Here is a 17,929-nt window from a genome sequence, read left to right as displayed (position 1 = left end):
TGTTGCCCAATTTGTCCTGAGTGCGGCAGTACCCCATTTGTGGTGATAAACTGCCGTTTGGGCCCATGGGAGGGCTCAGAAGGAAAGGACCACCATTTGGCCTACTGGGGATTTTTTGGTGCAAAGTCATGTATGCAGAAGCCCCTGAAGTACCAGTACAGTTGAAACCCCCAAGAAGTAACCCCGTTTTAAAAACTACACCCTTGAGGCATTTATCTAGAGGTGTAGTGAGCATTTTGACCGGAGACATACACCCCATAAACTGTAATGTGGGTTCTCACGGGTACGTCAATACCCTACATGTGGCTGTTATCAGCTGCCTAGGCACACAGCAGGGCTCAGAAGGGAAAGATGAGGGGGATAAGATGTGCAGAGTGCATCAGGGTAAGTAAAACTGGGGTAGATTAAAAATCAAGGGATGTATGATACATTTTGAAGCACTCTTTCATACATACGGAGCCTTAGTTTTTCGGGACACGTGTCACATTGATATATTGTGTCCTTCCTTATCCCCCTCTTATAGCAGACTTTGTACCTCTTTTGACTTTTTCCTTTCTTGCCAGTTTGGGGAACTTCTCCTGGAAAGTGTTGGCCTTGTACGATGCGTGTGGCCTCGCTTCCAGAAGTACTGGCTGCCCCCCCTTCTTGGTCCCTAAAAATTAGTTTCTTGATAACCACCTCTTGAAATTCCAGGAAAGTTCCCCTCTAGCCTGCACATCGACGTAGCACGTACGCATTGTACAATGCCATCTGTATGATGTGCCCAGCCAGCTTCTTATACCACACCGCATGGCGCTGTAGGGCTTCAGGGCTTGATCTGACAAGTACCTATTGTAGTCCAGGATGCAGTCTGGTTTGGGGGTCTCTGTACTAGTACCTAGTACTGGTACATGGGTACTGGTGTGGCATCTCTCTTGTCCTTGTACGTGACACACAATATGTTGCTCCTTGATTGTGCCCTGCACTCACCCCTTCTGAGTATTTTCCCAAGCACAGTCTTAGGGAGCCCTCTCAGATTTCTTCTAGCAGTGCTGCATGCCGCAGGACTTCTGGAAGTGAGGCAGTTGAAGAGCGGGACGCTGGTATAAAAATTATCCAGGCAGAGGTGGTAACCCTGGTCCATCAGTGGGTGCACCAAATCCCACACAGTTTTTGCATTAACTCACAGTAAGGGGGGGGGGGCATTCTGGGGGCTGAATACTGCTGTCCTTCCCTTCATATATCCTAAATTTGTAGGTATAGCCTGTTGCACTCTCGCACAGCTTATACATCTTCACGCCATATCTTGACCTCTTACCCGGCAGGTACTGGCGGAATTGAACCCTCCCTTTAAAATCTACTAAGGACTCATCAATAGAAATACAATTCTCGGGGTGTATGCTTGTGCAAACCGGGCACTGAAACGGTCTAATAGGGGTCTCCATTTATACAAACGGTCAAAACTGGGGTCATCTCGGGGTGGGCACGGCTCATTATCAGTATAATGTAAGAAGCGAAGTATTGCCTAATTTATTTAGTTTTTTAAGTTCCAGTTCAGTTCTGAAGTTGCTTTTGAGGGGCCTATATATTAGAAACCCCTATGAAACACCCCATTTTAGAAACTAGACCCCTCAAAGTATTCACAACAGCATTTAGAAAGTTTATGAACCCTTTAGGTATTTCACGGGAATTTAGAGCAAAGTAGAGGTGAAATGTACATTTTTTTTGTCAGAAAATCCTTTTTTTTTACACTTTTTTCTGTAAAACAGAAACTTTTACGAGAGAAACGCAACTCAATACTTATTGCCCAGATTCTGCAGATTTGAGAAATATCCCACATGTGGCCCTAGTGCGGTAATGGACTGAAGCACCGGCCTCCGAAGCAAAGGAGCAAATAGTGGATTTTGAGCCCTCCTTTTTATTAGGCACCATGTCCGGTTTGAATAGGTCTTGTGGTGCCAAAACAGCGGAAACCCCCCAAAAGTGACCCCATTTTGGAAACTAGACCCCTTGAGGAATCCATTGTAGTTTTCTTGGGGTGCATGCGACTTTTTGATCAGTTTTTATTCTATTTTTAAGTGGCGCGGTGACTAAAAAAACAGCAATTCTACTATTGTTTTTTTATTCTATTTTTTTTTTGCAGCGTTCACCATGCGCTATAAATGACATATTCACTTTATTCTGCGGGGCGATACGATTACGGCGATACCAGATGTTTATAGGTTTTTTTTATGTCTTATGGCGTTTGCACAATAAAATACGTTTTGTAAAAAATCATTCACTTTTTGTGTTCCTTATTCTAAGAGCCAGAACCTTTTTATTTTTCCATCAATAAAGCCGTGCGAGGACTTGTTTTTTTGCGTAACGAATTGTAGTTTCCATCAGTACCATTTTTAGGTACATGCGACTTTTTGATCTCTTTTTTTTCCATTTTTTGGGAGGTGAAGTGACCAAACAATTGTGATTGTGGTACGGTTTATTATTGTTTTCTTTTACGGCATTCACCGCGCGGGATAAATTACGAAATAATTTTGTAGTTCAGGCCGTTAGGGACGCGGCGATACCAATTATGTATAGTTTGTTTGTTTATATATTTTTATTAATAATAAAGGACTGATAAGGGAAAAGGGGGGATTTTTTTACTTTTAAAATTTTTATTTTCATATTTTTACACATCTTTTTTTTACTTTTTTTTTACTTTATTACTTTGTCCCACTAGGGGACTTGAGGGCAGGAGGCCCTGATCGCTATTCTAATACACTGCACTGCATGCGTAGTGCAGTGTATTAGAGCTGTCAGCTACTCACTGACAGCAAGCATAGTGGGTCCTGACTTCGTCAGGACCCACTAGGCTTCCGTCGATGGCATAGCCATTGTTTGGTGTCCGGTTGCCATAGTCGCGATCGCCGGCCGCTATCGTGTAGCAGGCCGGCGATTGTAGCTTAACCCCTAAAAAGCCGCGATTTCTATTGAACGTGGCTTTTAAGGGGTTAATCAGCGGGGACACAGCGATCGGTCCCCGCTGTAGGAGCTGTGACAGCTGCTGTACAAGACAGCTGTAGGAGCTGTGACAGCTGCTGTACGAGACAGCAGCTGTCACAGCTCCTGTATGTGTTGGGAGGACGGCCGAAATGGCCCTTACTCCCGTGACGTACTATTCCGTCATGGAGCGCGAATAGGGCGGTTTCCATGACGGAATAGTACGTCACTGATCGTTAAGGGGTTGATGACCAGCTAAATTTTTCTAACTATTATAACTATTTTTTTCATTGACGTGGCTGTATGAGGCCTTGTTTTATGCGGGAGAAATTTTATTTTTTTTGCTCAGTTTGGGAGTAGAAAAAAAAAGTCACTGTGTAAGCTATATAATTAATTTTTGCGGCGTGAATATAGGAAAAAGCGAATCTCTGCGTAGTTTTAGTTTTATTCCATTCACGTTTAACGCTAAATAACCTGTTAAATTAATTCTTCAGATTATTACGGTCCCGTAGATACCTAATATGTGTTTTTTTGTCTTTATGTAATGTATGGGCAATAAAATATATTTTATGCAAAATAATTACTTTGTTTTTTGGGACATTTTTTTATTTATGTTTTTTTAGTTTTTTTTTTAATCCCATTAAAGAATAACTTTATTTAACATGATACAGGCTGTTGTTATGGCAGCACATAGTGTGCCCTATCAGCAGGTAAACTGAACAGATAGCCCTGGGGTCCTTTCTAGGGCCCCAGGGCTGACTGCAGAGGGATTCCCTGGTCTTTGATCGAGTCTTCGGGTTTTCGGTGACGCGATGAAAGAGGGAAGTTCCCTTTGATCATGCCGCGGTCACAGACTGCGGCGATCAAAGGGTTACAAAGATGGGTTGGAATGTTTTCCGATCCCAGCTGTGATTAGGAGGCAGTTTTAAGTTCAGGATCTGTAAGTTACAGCTTCTACTTAGAAGATGAGCGCTCATCAGCGTTTTCTACAGCGACGTCAAAAGACGTCGGTGTAGACTAAGCACCAGGACCGCCTGCCATTAACAGATGGTGGGCAGTCGTTAAGTGGTTAAATCCTTTTAAGACAATGGGGGGAATTCATACAGGTGTTTCAAATGCCAGTCTCAGTAATTTACTTTAGCGGAAATTTATTACTTAATATATTTGGCGCATATTTGGTTGTCTTCGCAACAGAAATGCAAGTCTACTCCTGCATTGAGCAGTTGTAGATTTGCGACATAACTTACGTTTACTTCTGGTGAAAATTCTGATGAATCTGTCATTCCAGCGGAAACCCCACCACTTTTGGCAAAACCCTGCCCCCTTATTGTTGCCACTTTTGGAAAGTGGAAAAAAAAGTCGTAAATTTGGCCTACTCCAAAATGTGGGAATTTTTTACGCCAGAAAACTGTTGAAAAACTTGCGATATATCCCCTCAGTATGCTTGAAAGGTTCGGTCAGATTTCGTGAAAGTCGCACGGACCTATGTAAGTGAATGGGGCCGTTCAGGCAGTCCGTATTTTCACGTATGTGCGCTGCGTAAAACTCATGACATGTCCTATACTTGGGCGTTTTTCGCGCATCACGCACTTATTGAAGTCAATGGGTGCGTGAAAATCCCGCACGGCACACGGAAGCACTTCCATGTGCCGTGCGTGATTCGCGCTACAGTAGTAAAATACATGAATGAAACAAGAAAAGCACCTCCTGCTTTTATGTTTGTAAACATAAAAACAGAGTGTCTTCACGCTGCCATATGCGCGGAAATCAAGCAGGCACGCAGCACATACTGATGCCACACGGAACTTTTGCTCACGTAAAACGGACACGTTCGTGTGAATAAGGCCTAAGTAGCAGAAGTTTGAGCCACTTTTTTTAAGATGTCCGTATTGAACTACCAAAAAGCTATTGTAGATTAGGCTAACCTGATTCTGACGTGTATTATGTTTTTCCACAGAGTGCCTCCTTAGCAGAGAAAAAGCTTTTATTCTGTTTATGCAAATTAGCATTTTGGAGAAACGAGGGCGTCAACGTTGCTCCAAAATGCTCTCTCGTCATTCCACAGTTCAACCCCCCTTCCCTCCCTGCTTCCTTTGATTGACAGGGGCCAGTCAGCTTACCATGCGACTTCACGCCTGGACCTGTAGTGTAGTGAACATGCGCGTGTCCCTGCATCCTAATCAGCGCATGCGCAGTAGTGCCGATTAGAACGGTGAGCATTTTTGGGAGGAAGGTCCCATAAGGTCGCTGCTTATGCGGATGACCTGCTCTTCATTCTCACTGCTCCCAGGATCTCCTTACCCAACCTGATGGCGGAGTTGGGCAGATATTCGAAATTGTCGAACTTTAAGATCAACTCCCAGAAGTCGGAGGCTCTTAATATCTCGTTGCCGCAGACCCTGGTGGATGATTTGTCTGAGTCCTTCTCCTTTAAATGGGCTAGAGATTCGCTTAAATATTTGGGGGTCCGGATTCCCAGTGATCTGTCTCGCCTCTATGCGGTGAACTACCCTCCGTTACTTCAACGCGTAGAGAGCGATTTGGATTCTTGGACGACGGGCACCTTTACCTGGTTTGGCAGGTGTGCCATATTTAAAATGAATATTTTGCCACAGATCTTGTATCTCTTTCAGGCGCTGCCGGTACACATCCCACGCCCATTCTTTCAAGCTCTGCTGTCTCTACTCCACAAGTTCATATGTGTGGGGAAACCCGCGCGTATTGCTCGATCTATGCTTTTTTGTGCTAAGTGTGAGGGTGGCGTTGGTCTCCCGGACTTTGTTTCCTACCATCAGGCCTCCCACTTGACACGAATTTTGGACTGGTTTAGGCACAGTGAGATTAAAGAGTGGGTGTCCATGGAGCAGACCTTTCTTGAAGTTCCTTTCCAGGCCTTACTTGGGTGGGCAACCACGTTCCCCTGTCGGCGCGGACGCACCCGTCTATCGGGCCCACCCTGGCGGTTGCGTCACAGCTTTTTGCCCGGAAAGAGATTTCTCCGTGTCCCTATCCCTTGTTTGCTATCTTGGGCAATCTTGCTTTCCCACCGGGGCAGGAAGGGGGGCCCTTTTAGCTTTGGTTGAAGGCAGGTAAGGGACGTGCCACACACTTTATGCAGGATGAGACGTGGATGACTAGCGCACAGTTGGAGTCTTTGTCTGATCCTGTCCCATTTACTACATGGCAGGTCACCCACTTGAGACACTTACTCGCGTCCCTAACTAACTCATCGGCATACTCACGAGATAGTTCCCCTTTCGAACTCCTTTGCACGGGCACGGTGCGTCGCTGGTTGTCCAGACTTTATGCTCTCCTGATCTCACCATCCGATTTGTCCACTCCTGCCTACTTGTTAAGCTGGGAAAGGGACTTGGGTTTAACATTTACTACGGAGCATAAGGACCGCTTGTTCACTATGACGCATAAATCCTCTATGGCTAGCAGATTTCAGGAGGCGGGGTTTAAGATCCTGTCGAGATGGTATAGAGTGCCTTCCAGATTGCATGCGATGATACATGCGGTCTCGCCGTTGTGTCGGAGATTATGTGACCATGTGGGTACAATTCTGCAAATTTTTTTGGAGTACCCGCTCTTGACTGATTTCTGGTCTCAGATGTGGCGCATTTCCTCGAAATTCACGGATTTCCTCCTTCCGAGATCTCTGTTTTTTCCTGCTCCATTTGTGTGATGTGCCATTATCCACGTATCGACCCTCATTGGTTCGCACATGGTGAATGCAGCTAGAGCGTGCGTCCCCGCGCTGTGGAGACAAACTTGCCCTCCTTCGGTGGGCATGTGGTTCAGTAAAATCCAAGAAACTATGAGAATGGAGGACCTCACGGCATCCATGAGAGGGTCCCACGCCAACTTTCTTAAGACGTGGCGTGTTTGGATCCGGTTTCAATCTTCTGTGGAGTACAGGACCATCATGGTCTCTTGAGCATAATAGCTAGGCCCATTACGTCAGGTCAGTTCTCCTTCCCTTTTCCTTTCTGTCCCCTCTTCTCTTTTGTTTCTCTTTAGCTCATTTCTGTTCTCTTACGGGTTATAATGCATGGCTGCGGGTTCAGGGTGCATACAAGAGTTTCTCTATCAATGTTATCCTAATTGTACGTTGTTATTCATTGTGTTCTATGCACTTCTTGTAATTCCTTATGCTGGCCTGTCAGTGCTATTTATGTCTGCACGATTGTTTTTTGTGTATTGAAAAACGGAAAATAAAAGAATTTATAAAAAAAGAACGGTGAGCATTAAGATTATACTGCGCATGCACCGGTTAGGATGCAGCGCATGCGCAGTACAACTTTGGGTCACCATTCTAGGATGCAGGGACGCGCACACGTTCGCTACACTACAGGTCCAGGCGTGAAGTCGGGGGTTGAACTGGCGAATGACGAGAGAGCATTTTGGAGCAACAGTGACACCCTCGTTGCTCCAAAATGCTAATTTGCATAAATGGAATAAAAGCTTTTTCTCGGCAAAGGAGGCACCCTGTGGAAAGAGATAATACACGTAAGAATTTGCTACACTACTATATCCTACACTAGAGTAATACGGAGTGATATTCCAGTATAATTACATTTGCCTGATTTTTGGTATGCTTTCCGTCAAAAAAACATAAAACTAATGGAACGGAGCCAAACCGATGCAAACTGAAACATAAAACATACCATTGGAATGAATAGTAAATGCAAACGGAAACAATACTTTTCATTTGTCTTTCCTTTTGTCTGTTTCTCTAAAGGAACAGATGGATGAGAAGCCCAACGCAGATATGAGGAGGCCCTTAGGCCTTATTTGCACGAACGTGTATTACGTCCATGATACGCGTGTGAAAATCACGCACGTCGCACGGATCTATGTTAGTGAATGTGGCCGTTCAGACAGTCCGTGATTTTCACGCAGCGTATGTCCGCTTCGTAAAACTCACGACATGTCCTATATTTGGCCGTTTTTCGCGCATCACGCACCCATCGAAGTCAATGGGTGCGTGAAAATCCCGCACGGCACACGGAAGCACTTCCGTGTGACGCGCGTGATTCGCGCAACAGTAGATAAAGAAATGAACGAAAAAATAAAAGCACTTCCTTCTAAACTTCAAAACCGCGTGTCATAAGGATGGCATATGCGTGAAAATCACGCAGCACATACTGATGACACACGCAACTGCAATGCGCGCAAAACGCTAGTGTGAATCCGGCCTTAGGGTATATTAACACAGGGCGGATACACTGCATAAAAGCACACAGCATGTCCGCCCTGGTCGCCGCAGGGAATTCCGGCCAAAAAACCTAACCAAATTGAAGTGCAGTTTTTCAGCCGGAATGTCCACTTCGGAAAATTGCATGTAAAAAAAAAACATGCCATACTTGCCATGGCGACGTGTCCCTCTGCCGTCCTGCAACCCGGCCTGCTGGGGGTTTAAACCCATGATTGGCTTCTGCAGTCACATGGGATGAAACTTCATCCCAGGAGGCCGGCCTGGATGAAGAAGCACAGATTTCTGCATAAGATTATCTTTTTTCTGTGTTGCGATTTTTGCAGCAGAATCGCAGCTTTTTTGCCTCAAAACTTGCAACATCTGCTATTTGTTGCAGGTTTTACCTCCCCATTGAATTAAATGGGGGAAAACCCGCAACGAGAAAGCAGCGATTACGCGAATACAATTGACATGCTGCGCATTCATTAAAAACCGCACCGCATGTCAATTTCTTAGCGTTTTTTCCACTTATCATTTACGCAGCGTGTGGATGAGATTTGGTCAAATCTCATCCACTCTGATGCTACAGTATAATGCTGTGGATTTTCCGCAATGAAATCCGTTGCGGACAATCTAGTATTTATGCTACGTGGGAGCCCGGTCTTAGGCCTAGTTCACACAGAAAATTCTGCCTGGAAAAATCAGCTGTTTTTTATTTTTAAGTGGTTTTGCAACACGTGTTTTGTTCCGCAATTTTTTATGCTGCGGTTTTTGAGGCGGATTTTTTAAAATTTCTTCCTTCAACAGGCAAAGGAAACAAACTCGAGACTTTCCGTCTACCATTGATTTCAATCGGGTTTGCGGGGAAAAAAACGTTTCCGTCTCCCGTTGAAATCAATGGGAGGCATTTTCAGACGTTATTTGGCACAGTTTCTGGATAAAAAAAAAACGCCAAACAGTTCAGTGTGAACAAGGCCTTAGGGTTTATTCACACTGAGGTCTTATCAGGTTTTTTGCCACAAATTTCATGAAACGTGACGCTTTAACAAAACTTGCGGCAAAAGACATGATATGACCGCACCATGTGACATTCACTTTTTATTTGGAAAATAGCTGGCACATAGAAAAGGCTATTTGTTTTGAAGAAACGTCACCAGGTGATTATTTATAGAACTGCTTCAATGGCACCGATGATTATGTTTTTGTTAATAGTGCTCTTTTCCCTATTGATTTCCATTTGAAGAAACCACTAGGAATCTGCGACAAAAATCATGACAGTTGAAAGGGGTATTCCAGTTTCAGAAAATAAAGATTCTTCATTGTTTAATGAAAAGTGATACCATGCTCCAATATACTTTCTGTCCATCCCTCCCAGGTTTTAACGTCTGTTCTTGCAGTCATGCAGTAGGAAGCTTTGTTATTTATTTGTAAGGGTATGTGCACACGATGAGAGGCTTTTACATCTGAAAAGACAGATTGTTTTCAGGAGAAAACAGCTGCCTCGTTTCAGTCGTAAATGCTCCTCCTCGCATTTTGCGAGGCTTCTCTGACAGCCGTAAATTTTGAGCTGCTCTTCATTGAGTTCAATGAAGAACGGCTCAAATTACGTCTGAAAGAAGTGTCCTGCACTTCTTTTGACGAGGCTGTATTTTTATGCGTCGTCGTTTGACAGCTGTCATAATACGCCTTGTTTACGTCTGAAAATAGGTCGTGTGAACCCAGCCTTACAGTGATGAAAATCTGTCCTGGGCATGTGGTGATCACACCATTTTAATGGGAAGCATACTGTGTAGTTCATACGAGGCGTATTTTTACGTTGCTGAATTAAAAAACACTTCGTAAAAAAGAAGTGATGTCACTTCTTGAAGCATTTACATTTAACAAGCTGATTTTCCATTGACAATAAAGAAAACACATCTAAAATATTCCTTAATTTACGCTTCAAAAACACTTCAAATTACGCTTGCCAAAAACAAAAATGCTTTGAAAATCCGCTCCAAAAATGCCTGGATTCAGAGGATGGTTTCTCTTGAAATCCGCCATGTATTTTTCTGTCTCAAACATATGCTGTATGTACATACCCTTAGTGTGCAGTCACACAAAGCGTAAAAATACACATTGGTAATTCTGCAGATTTTGAGACAAAGTTGCTTCGTTATTTGTGTTGCATATTTCAGTGCGGAATTTCACATCGTATTGAAGTCTGTGATGAAATTCTATATCCAAGACCCGCAATACATACAGAAAACGCTGCGGAAAGTATTCCTGCAGCGGAAAAATTCTACACAGAGATTTATATTATGCAGATTTTATTTCCACCAAATGAAATACGTGGTGTAATTTTCTTCAGCAGATTTTCCCGCTATGGAAAATTATACCACTTGTGACTGCATCCTAAGAGAAAATCTGCAGCACCAAAAATCTGCAGCAATTTACTGCATATTGCATGTGGATGGGGTTTTCAAAATTTCATCCGCATGTATTGGGAAAAAAATTGCACAGAATTCAGAGTATGATGCAACAGATTAGTATTAGATTTTACCTTTTGCAAATTAAGGCCTCATGCACACGGCTGTGCCAGTAATCGCGGGCAGCGATTGCGGGCGCGGACAGCCGCCCACATTTTCGGCCCATGCTCCCATACAAAGTACAATACACTTCTGCAGCCTGTAAAATAAACGGGAAGGTGTCCACAAACAATAGTGAATGCGTCCGTAATTGCGGACAATTTTTATGGTCGTATGCATGGGTGAAATCCTCAGCACATCTGCACCTTCGCCACATGTAACACATTCGGATTGTGCTGCGAATCCGTTGTGGAAAATTCAACCATGCGGTGATTCGCTCTACCGTGTACTTGTGTGATTATCACATGGGCAGGACAGATTTTTATCCACTGGAAGTAAAGAATAAAGGTTTTTAATTGAATGTGAGTGCAAGGAGAGATCTTGAAAACCAGAAAGCATATTGGCAAATTCTATAACTCTTCATTATACACAGAATAACTTTTCTGAATCCAGATTACTCCTTTAAAAAAAGAAAAAGGCAAAATGTCCTAAAAATTCACTTTTTCTGCCTCCACCATAATCTAGCACATTGGGCTCAGCTGAGCCTGCTTATTTGTTCGATAAGTGTTGGGAATAAGCTGCTGCCAGACACAGAACAAAAGATCATGGGAGAGTGGGAAGCAACACATTAGGCCCCATGCACACGAACGTGCTTTTGCGGCCGCAATACCCCCAAAAATCCACGGGAGAATTGCGGCCCCATTCATTCCTATGGGGCCATGCACACGACCGTGGTTTCCACGGTCCGTGCATGGCCCAGGAGCCTGGACCGCAGAAAGAACGGACAAGTCTTATTATGGCCGTGTTCTGCGGTCCAGGCTCATAGGAAATAATAGACGCGGCCATTTGCACTGCCGCGATTTGCGGGTGGCTGGCGGGTGACTCTCTGCCCCTGGCCGTCCCGAAAATCACGGCTGTTCACATGGCTACGGTCGTGTGCATGAGGCCTTACACTTTAGTTAGTAGACTTATTTTTATGAAATCTGTGGGTTTAGATGACTTTATCAAATGTTTATGGCAAGCTTAACATTGGACCAATGAGATCAATATCCTTCAAATTTTTTAATTCGTGTTCGTTGATGTGGACGTGCAAAAAAATTGCACACGTAGATCTAGGATTCTAAAATTGTAAGTCCTCAACGGTCCTCTCTTTTAGGCCTCATTTACACGAGCGTGTGCGTTTTGCGCACGTAAAAAACGCAGCGTTTTGCGTGCACAAAAGGCACTTGACACCTCCGTGTGTCATCCGTGTATGATGCGCGGCTGCATGATTTTCGCGCAGCCGCCATCATAGAGATGAGGCTAGCCGACGTCAGTCACTGTCCATGGTGCTGAAAGAGTTAACTGATCGGCAGTAACTCTTTCAGCACCCTCGTCAGTGCATTCCGATCACCATATCGAGTAACCTGTTTAAAAAAAAAAGAGGTTCGTACTTACCGAGAACTTCCCGGCCGTTGCCTTGGTGACGCGTCCTTGGTGACGCGCCTCTCTTGACATCTGGCCCCACCTCCCTGGATGACGCGGCAGTCCATGTGACCGCTGCAGCCTGTGATTGGCTGCAGCTGTCACTTGGACTGAATTGTCATCCCGGGAGGTCAGACTGGAGGAAGAAGCCGGGAGTTATCGGTAAGTCAGAACTTTTTTTTTTTTTAGACGTTCACGTATATTGGAATCGGAAGTCACTGTCCAGGGTGCTGAACCAGTTTAACTCTTTCAGCACCCTGCACAGTGACTGTCTCCTGCCGGGTTCGGTCAAAACGAGTTCGGCCGAACCCGGTAAAGTTCGGTTCGGTCATCTGTAAGACACTTAGAACATGTCGTGAGTTTTTTTCAGCGCACTCACGCTGAGCAAAACTCACGGACTGTCTGCATGCCCCCATAGAGTAATATAGGTGCGTACGACACGCGTGAAAAGCACGCGCGTCGCACGCGCGTATATTACGCTCGTGTAAATGAGGCCTAACCGTAGCACTCCATCACACGGTAATCTCATGTTTATTTAACCCCTTGGAGACAGCCAATTTTGGTCTTGTGGACACAGCCCATTTATTCAAATCTGGCATGTGTCACTTTATGTGGTAATAACTTTGCAGTGGTTTTACTTATCCAAGCGATTCTGAGATTGTTTTCTCTTAAAATAGTGTCGATTAATTCAGTATTTGTGAAAAACACTAAAATTTTGAGAACATTTGCAAAAATTATAATTTTTCTAAATTTAAATGTATCTGCTTGTAAGGATATGTTCACACGGGCTATTTTCGGCCGTTATTTGGGCCGAAAAATCGGAAGCAGAACGCCTCCAAACATCTGCACATTGATTGCAATAGGAAAAACGGCGTTCTGTTACGAAGGGACGTTTTTTTTACGCGGCTGTTTTGAAAAATGGCAGCGAAAAAGAAGTGCAGGCACTTCTTGGGCTGTTTTTGGAGCCGTTTTTCATAGACTCTATTGAAAACAGCTACAAAAATGGCTGTAAAAAACGCAGCAAAAGTCGCGAGTGGCTTAAAAAGCGTCTGAAAATCAGGAGCTGTTTTCCCTTGAAAACAGCTCCGTATTTTCAGATGTTTTTTGCTAAGCGTGTGAACATACCCTAAGACAGATAGTTATACCACACAAAATAGTTAAAGAGGCTCTGTCACCAGATTATAAAATCCCTATCCCCTATTGAATGTGATCGGCGCTGCAATGTAGATAACCGCAAAGTTTTTTTAGTTTTTTTTTAAACGATCATTTTTGCCCAAGTTATGAGCAATTTTAGATTTATGCAAATTAGCTTTTTAATGGACAACTGGGTGTGTTTTCTAGTTTTACCAACTGGGCGTGTATTGTGTTTGTACCAACTGGGCGTGTATTGTGTTTTTACCAACTGGGCGTTGTGAATAGAAGGGTATGACGCTGACAAATCAGCGTCATGCACTTCTCATCGTTCCCACCCAGCTTCTTTCACTGCATACACACAGCGTGACGTCACCCACAGGTCCATCAACCTTGGCGTCGGACAGAGAAGATACATCGGCTCCAGGCGTCCGAGAGGGTAATATGCTCGTCTTTAGGGAGTTTACTATGCTTACCTGCACACGGTGATGCTGCTGCAGATTCAACTGTACCCTCTCGGACGACTGGAGCCGATGTGTCTTCTCTCGTCCGACGCCAAGGCTGAAGGAGCTGTGGGTGAAATCATCGTTCCCACCCAGCTTCTTTCACTGCAGACACACAGTGTGACAGGTCCTTCAACCTTGGCGTCAGACGAGAGAAGACACATCGGCTCCAGGCGTCCAAGAGGGTAGAGTTGAATCTGCAGCAGCATCACCGTGTGCAGGTAAGCATTGTAAACGCCCTAGAGACGAGCATATTACCCTCTCGGACGCCTAGTGCCGATGTATCTTCTCTCGTCCGACGCCAAGGTTGAAGGACCTGTGGGTGACGTCACTCTGTGTGTCTGCAGTGAAAGAAGCTGGGTGGGAACGATGAGAAGTGCATGACGCTGATTTGTCAGCATCATACACTTCTGTTCACAACGCCCAGTTGGTAAAACGAGAAAACGCGCCCAGTTGTCCATTGAAAAGCTCATTTGCATAAATCTAAAATTGCTCATAACTTGGGCAAAAATGATCGTTTTAAAAAAAAAAAAAAACTTTGCTGTTATCTACATTGCAGCGCCCATCACATTCAATAGGAGATAGCCGATATGTGGTAATAAACTTCTGTTTGGGCACGTCACAGGGCTCAGAAAGGAAGGAGAGCCATTTAGCATTTGGAACTCAGATTATGCTGGATCGCTGGTCGAGCGCCATGCCACATTTGTAAAGCCCCTGTCGGACCAGAGTACATTGGAAACCCCCGAGAAGTTACCCCATTTTCGAAACTACACCCCTCAAGGCATTTATCATTTGCCTGGACATATGACAGGACTCAGAAGTGAAAGAGCACCATGACTATTTGAGTCATATTTTGGTGATTTCCACAGAATTGGCTCACAATTGAGGGCTCCGAGGAAATAGCAAATCAAACCCCCCCCCCCCCAGAAGTGATGCCATCTTGGAAAATACACCCCTCAAGGCATTATTTAAGGGGTGTAGTGAGCATTTTGACACCTCAGGTGGTTTTTATGAGAAACTAATGCACAGCAGATGGTGCGAAGCAAAAATAAAAAAAATGTACTCAGATATATGATTTCAGTGCCCAATATGTGGAGCCCAACTTGTGCCACTATGAAAAGACAGTTTTTATTTTTATACCGTGTTTACTGTATTTAGATACACCCTACATGTTTCCCTAATCTTTTGCCTGGACATAAGACCGGGTTCAGGAGTGAAAAAGCACCATGCGAATTTAGGTAATTTTGGCTATTTATGCAGCATTGGCCAACAATTGCTGGGCTCTGAGGTGAAATAGTAAAACAAACCCCCGAGAAGTGACCCCATTTTTTAAACTACACCCCTCAAGACATTTATCAAGAAGGAATTCATGCGCAGCGGATAGTGCAAAATAAAAACTGGAATTTTCAGCTCATATGCCATTTTAGTTCACAATATGTTGTGCTCAGTTTTTGCCACTGAAGACATATGCCGTATTTTTCAGACTAAATGACGCACTGGACCATGAGATGCACCCATAATTTGTAGCATAAAAGAGGAGAAAAAGAGTTTTGCAATTAAATAGAACCTTTCACCTCCCCATACATGTGCAGCTGAGTGCAGCATGTAATGGGGAGGGCTGCACAAACCCTGGGGCACTTTACAATTTTTTCTACCTCCCTCCGTTATTTAGATATCAGTGCCGTTATATTTGGCTCCTGATATTTAAATAACCCCTTGAACTGGGGCGTTTATTGTCAAGGGGGCATGTTACTATGGCTGTGACACTGTCCAAACATATATGGACAGTGCCACAGCATGAGAGTGTGTGCGATTGCAGTCTTTTCATCCGAACAGCCGAGGGGGCGTGTCACTGCTACAGAAAGAGCTGTGGAGAGAGCGCGCTCTCATCTCTTGTGGGAAATCAGTCTTGCTCTTTGACCAACTGGCGTGTCACTGCTACGGACAGTGTAAGAGCTGGGGAGCGCTTACACTGTCCGTAGCAGTGACACGCCCCCTTGCCAGTTCGGCAGACAATACAAAACTGATCTCTCTCAAGAGCTGAAAAGATGAGAGCGCGCTCCTCTCCACCGCTCTGTCCGTAGCAGTGACACGCCCCCTTGGCTGTTCGGATGAAAAGACTGCAATCGCACACACTCTCACGCTGTGACACTGTCCATATCTGATTGGACAGTGTCACAGCGATAGTATCACGCCCCCTTGCCATTACACGGCTCGTTGACTGTTCAGGGGGTTATTTAAATATTGGGCGCCAAATAGAACGGCGCCGATATCTAAATAACGGTGGGACGTAGAAAAAAAGATGTAAAGTGCCCCAGGGTTTGTGCAGCCCTCCCCATTACATGCTGCACTCTTTAACTGTACATTTCCTGGGTAATATTCAGACAATAGGATATAGATACAGTACCACAGTGCTGCAATACAATGCCATCCACAGTGCCCCAATACAATGCCAGCCACAGTGCCCCATAATGACAGCCACTGTGCCCCAATACAATTCTAGCCACAGTACAATGTCAGCCAAAGAACACAAGATATTGGCAGCTATTGTGCTCTCACCCTCCCCTGAACTCAGCAGACATCAGAGGCAGGGGTTAATAGTGATGAATCTGCTCTTGGGCTCTGTACATAGGAGGGGGGGGGGGGGGGTGACTAGAACGTCTTTGCAGATCAGTAACTGCACAGATTTACTGTGCTGTGTGTACAAATGTTTGTGTTGTTTGCTCACTGAACAGTCGGATTTGAGAGAATTCTGTGTGTAAGATGTGACTACAGTGAGCAGATAACCCAGAAATTTTTTACACACAAGACACAACATTCTGCTTCCATTACACTGCACTGCAAGGACCTTTGAAGCACAGAGCTCAGTCTCCTGCTTCTTTATACACTGGCAGTTACTGCCTTCAGGCTATAAGACGCAGCACAACATTACAGAACAGTTTCCAGGACATAAAGTGAGTCTTATAGTCTGAAAAATACGATACCTCATAAAATTGCCGGGTATCGCAATGCCACATATGTGGACGTATATCACAGTTTGGGAACACTAGGGTTCAGAATGGAGGTAGCGCCGTTTGGCTCTTGGAGCACAGATCTTGCTTGGTATTAGTTCTGTTTGGGGTTTTTCTTGTATTTCAATTTGTAATGTGGGGGCATATGTAGGCTGTGCGGAGTACATCAGAGGGTATAATAATGTAGTAGAATAATGGGGTAAATAAATAATAATCCATAGATATGTGGCCAGTGTCGCACTTCTAAATGGTGCCTAATATACAGCTGACAACCGCTAGTGATGGAGCAGGCTCCGCTTCTGTGCCTGCTCTATCACTGTCACATACAGTTACGTGACAATGTGCTAACCCCTTGGTGGCAGCGACGTAACTGTACATGAGATTTCGCTAAGGGGTTTAAAGCCCTCTCTACAGCACCCTGGGAGTTAGGCGACTTGCACACAACCGTTTGTGTTTTGCGGCCCCCAACCAAACGGATCCGCAAAACATGGACAACATACGGATGGCATCCGTGTGCCGTCCATGGTGTTCCCGTTGCCAAAGACCTGAATGGGCAAGACCGAGCCGCAAACACGGACGGGTATAGGACCTGCTCTGAGTTTTGTTGCCCAGTCCCACAGCCCTCACACGGATCCGTAAAAAACACTGTAGTGTGCATGGGGTAATAGAAATCCGTTAAAAATAAACGCTTGAATTAAGGTGTATCCAGTTTATTGAGGTATATTGTCACTGCGCGCTCATTTTACATATCGTCTTTTTTTTGTTGTTCACATTAAGGTCCCATGCACACGACCGTAGATTTCGTCCCTAATTACTGTCCGTAATTATGAACCCATTCATTTCTATGGCTGACGGATACCCTCCCGTATATTTATGGGAAGGTGTCCGTGCCGTAGAAACCTTCCATAAAAAATAGGACATGTCCTATTTTTTTATTTTACGGACCGTGCTTCGATACTTTATAATGGGAGCACAGCCCACAAATGCGGAAGGCTGTCCGTGCCCGTAATCATGGACCGTGATTATGGGTACGGTCGTGTGCATGGGGCCTTAGTTCGTTTATGACTGACAAATTTCATGAAGATGTAACTTTAG

General features: G+C 44.6%; 1 protein-coding gene across 5 annotated transcripts in view; it reads left to right on the top strand.

Annotated features, from left to right (window-relative positions):
• Positions 1-17,929, top strand: part of SCAF8 (SR-related CTD associated factor 8) — a 272,897-nt gene that overhangs the window by 38,913 nt on the left and 216,055 nt on the right. The gene's annotated exons all lie outside the window — the stretch shown is intronic.

The sequence above is a fragment of the Rhinoderma darwinii genome, chromosome 4 (genome assembly GCF_050947455.1).
Source record: "Rhinoderma darwinii isolate aRhiDar2 chromosome 4, aRhiDar2.hap1, whole genome shotgun sequence".
NCBI classification, from domain to species: domain Eukaryota; kingdom Metazoa; phylum Chordata; class Amphibia; order Anura; family Rhinodermatidae; genus Rhinoderma; species Rhinoderma darwinii.
This window is presented reverse-complemented; position numbering and strand designations above follow the sequence as displayed.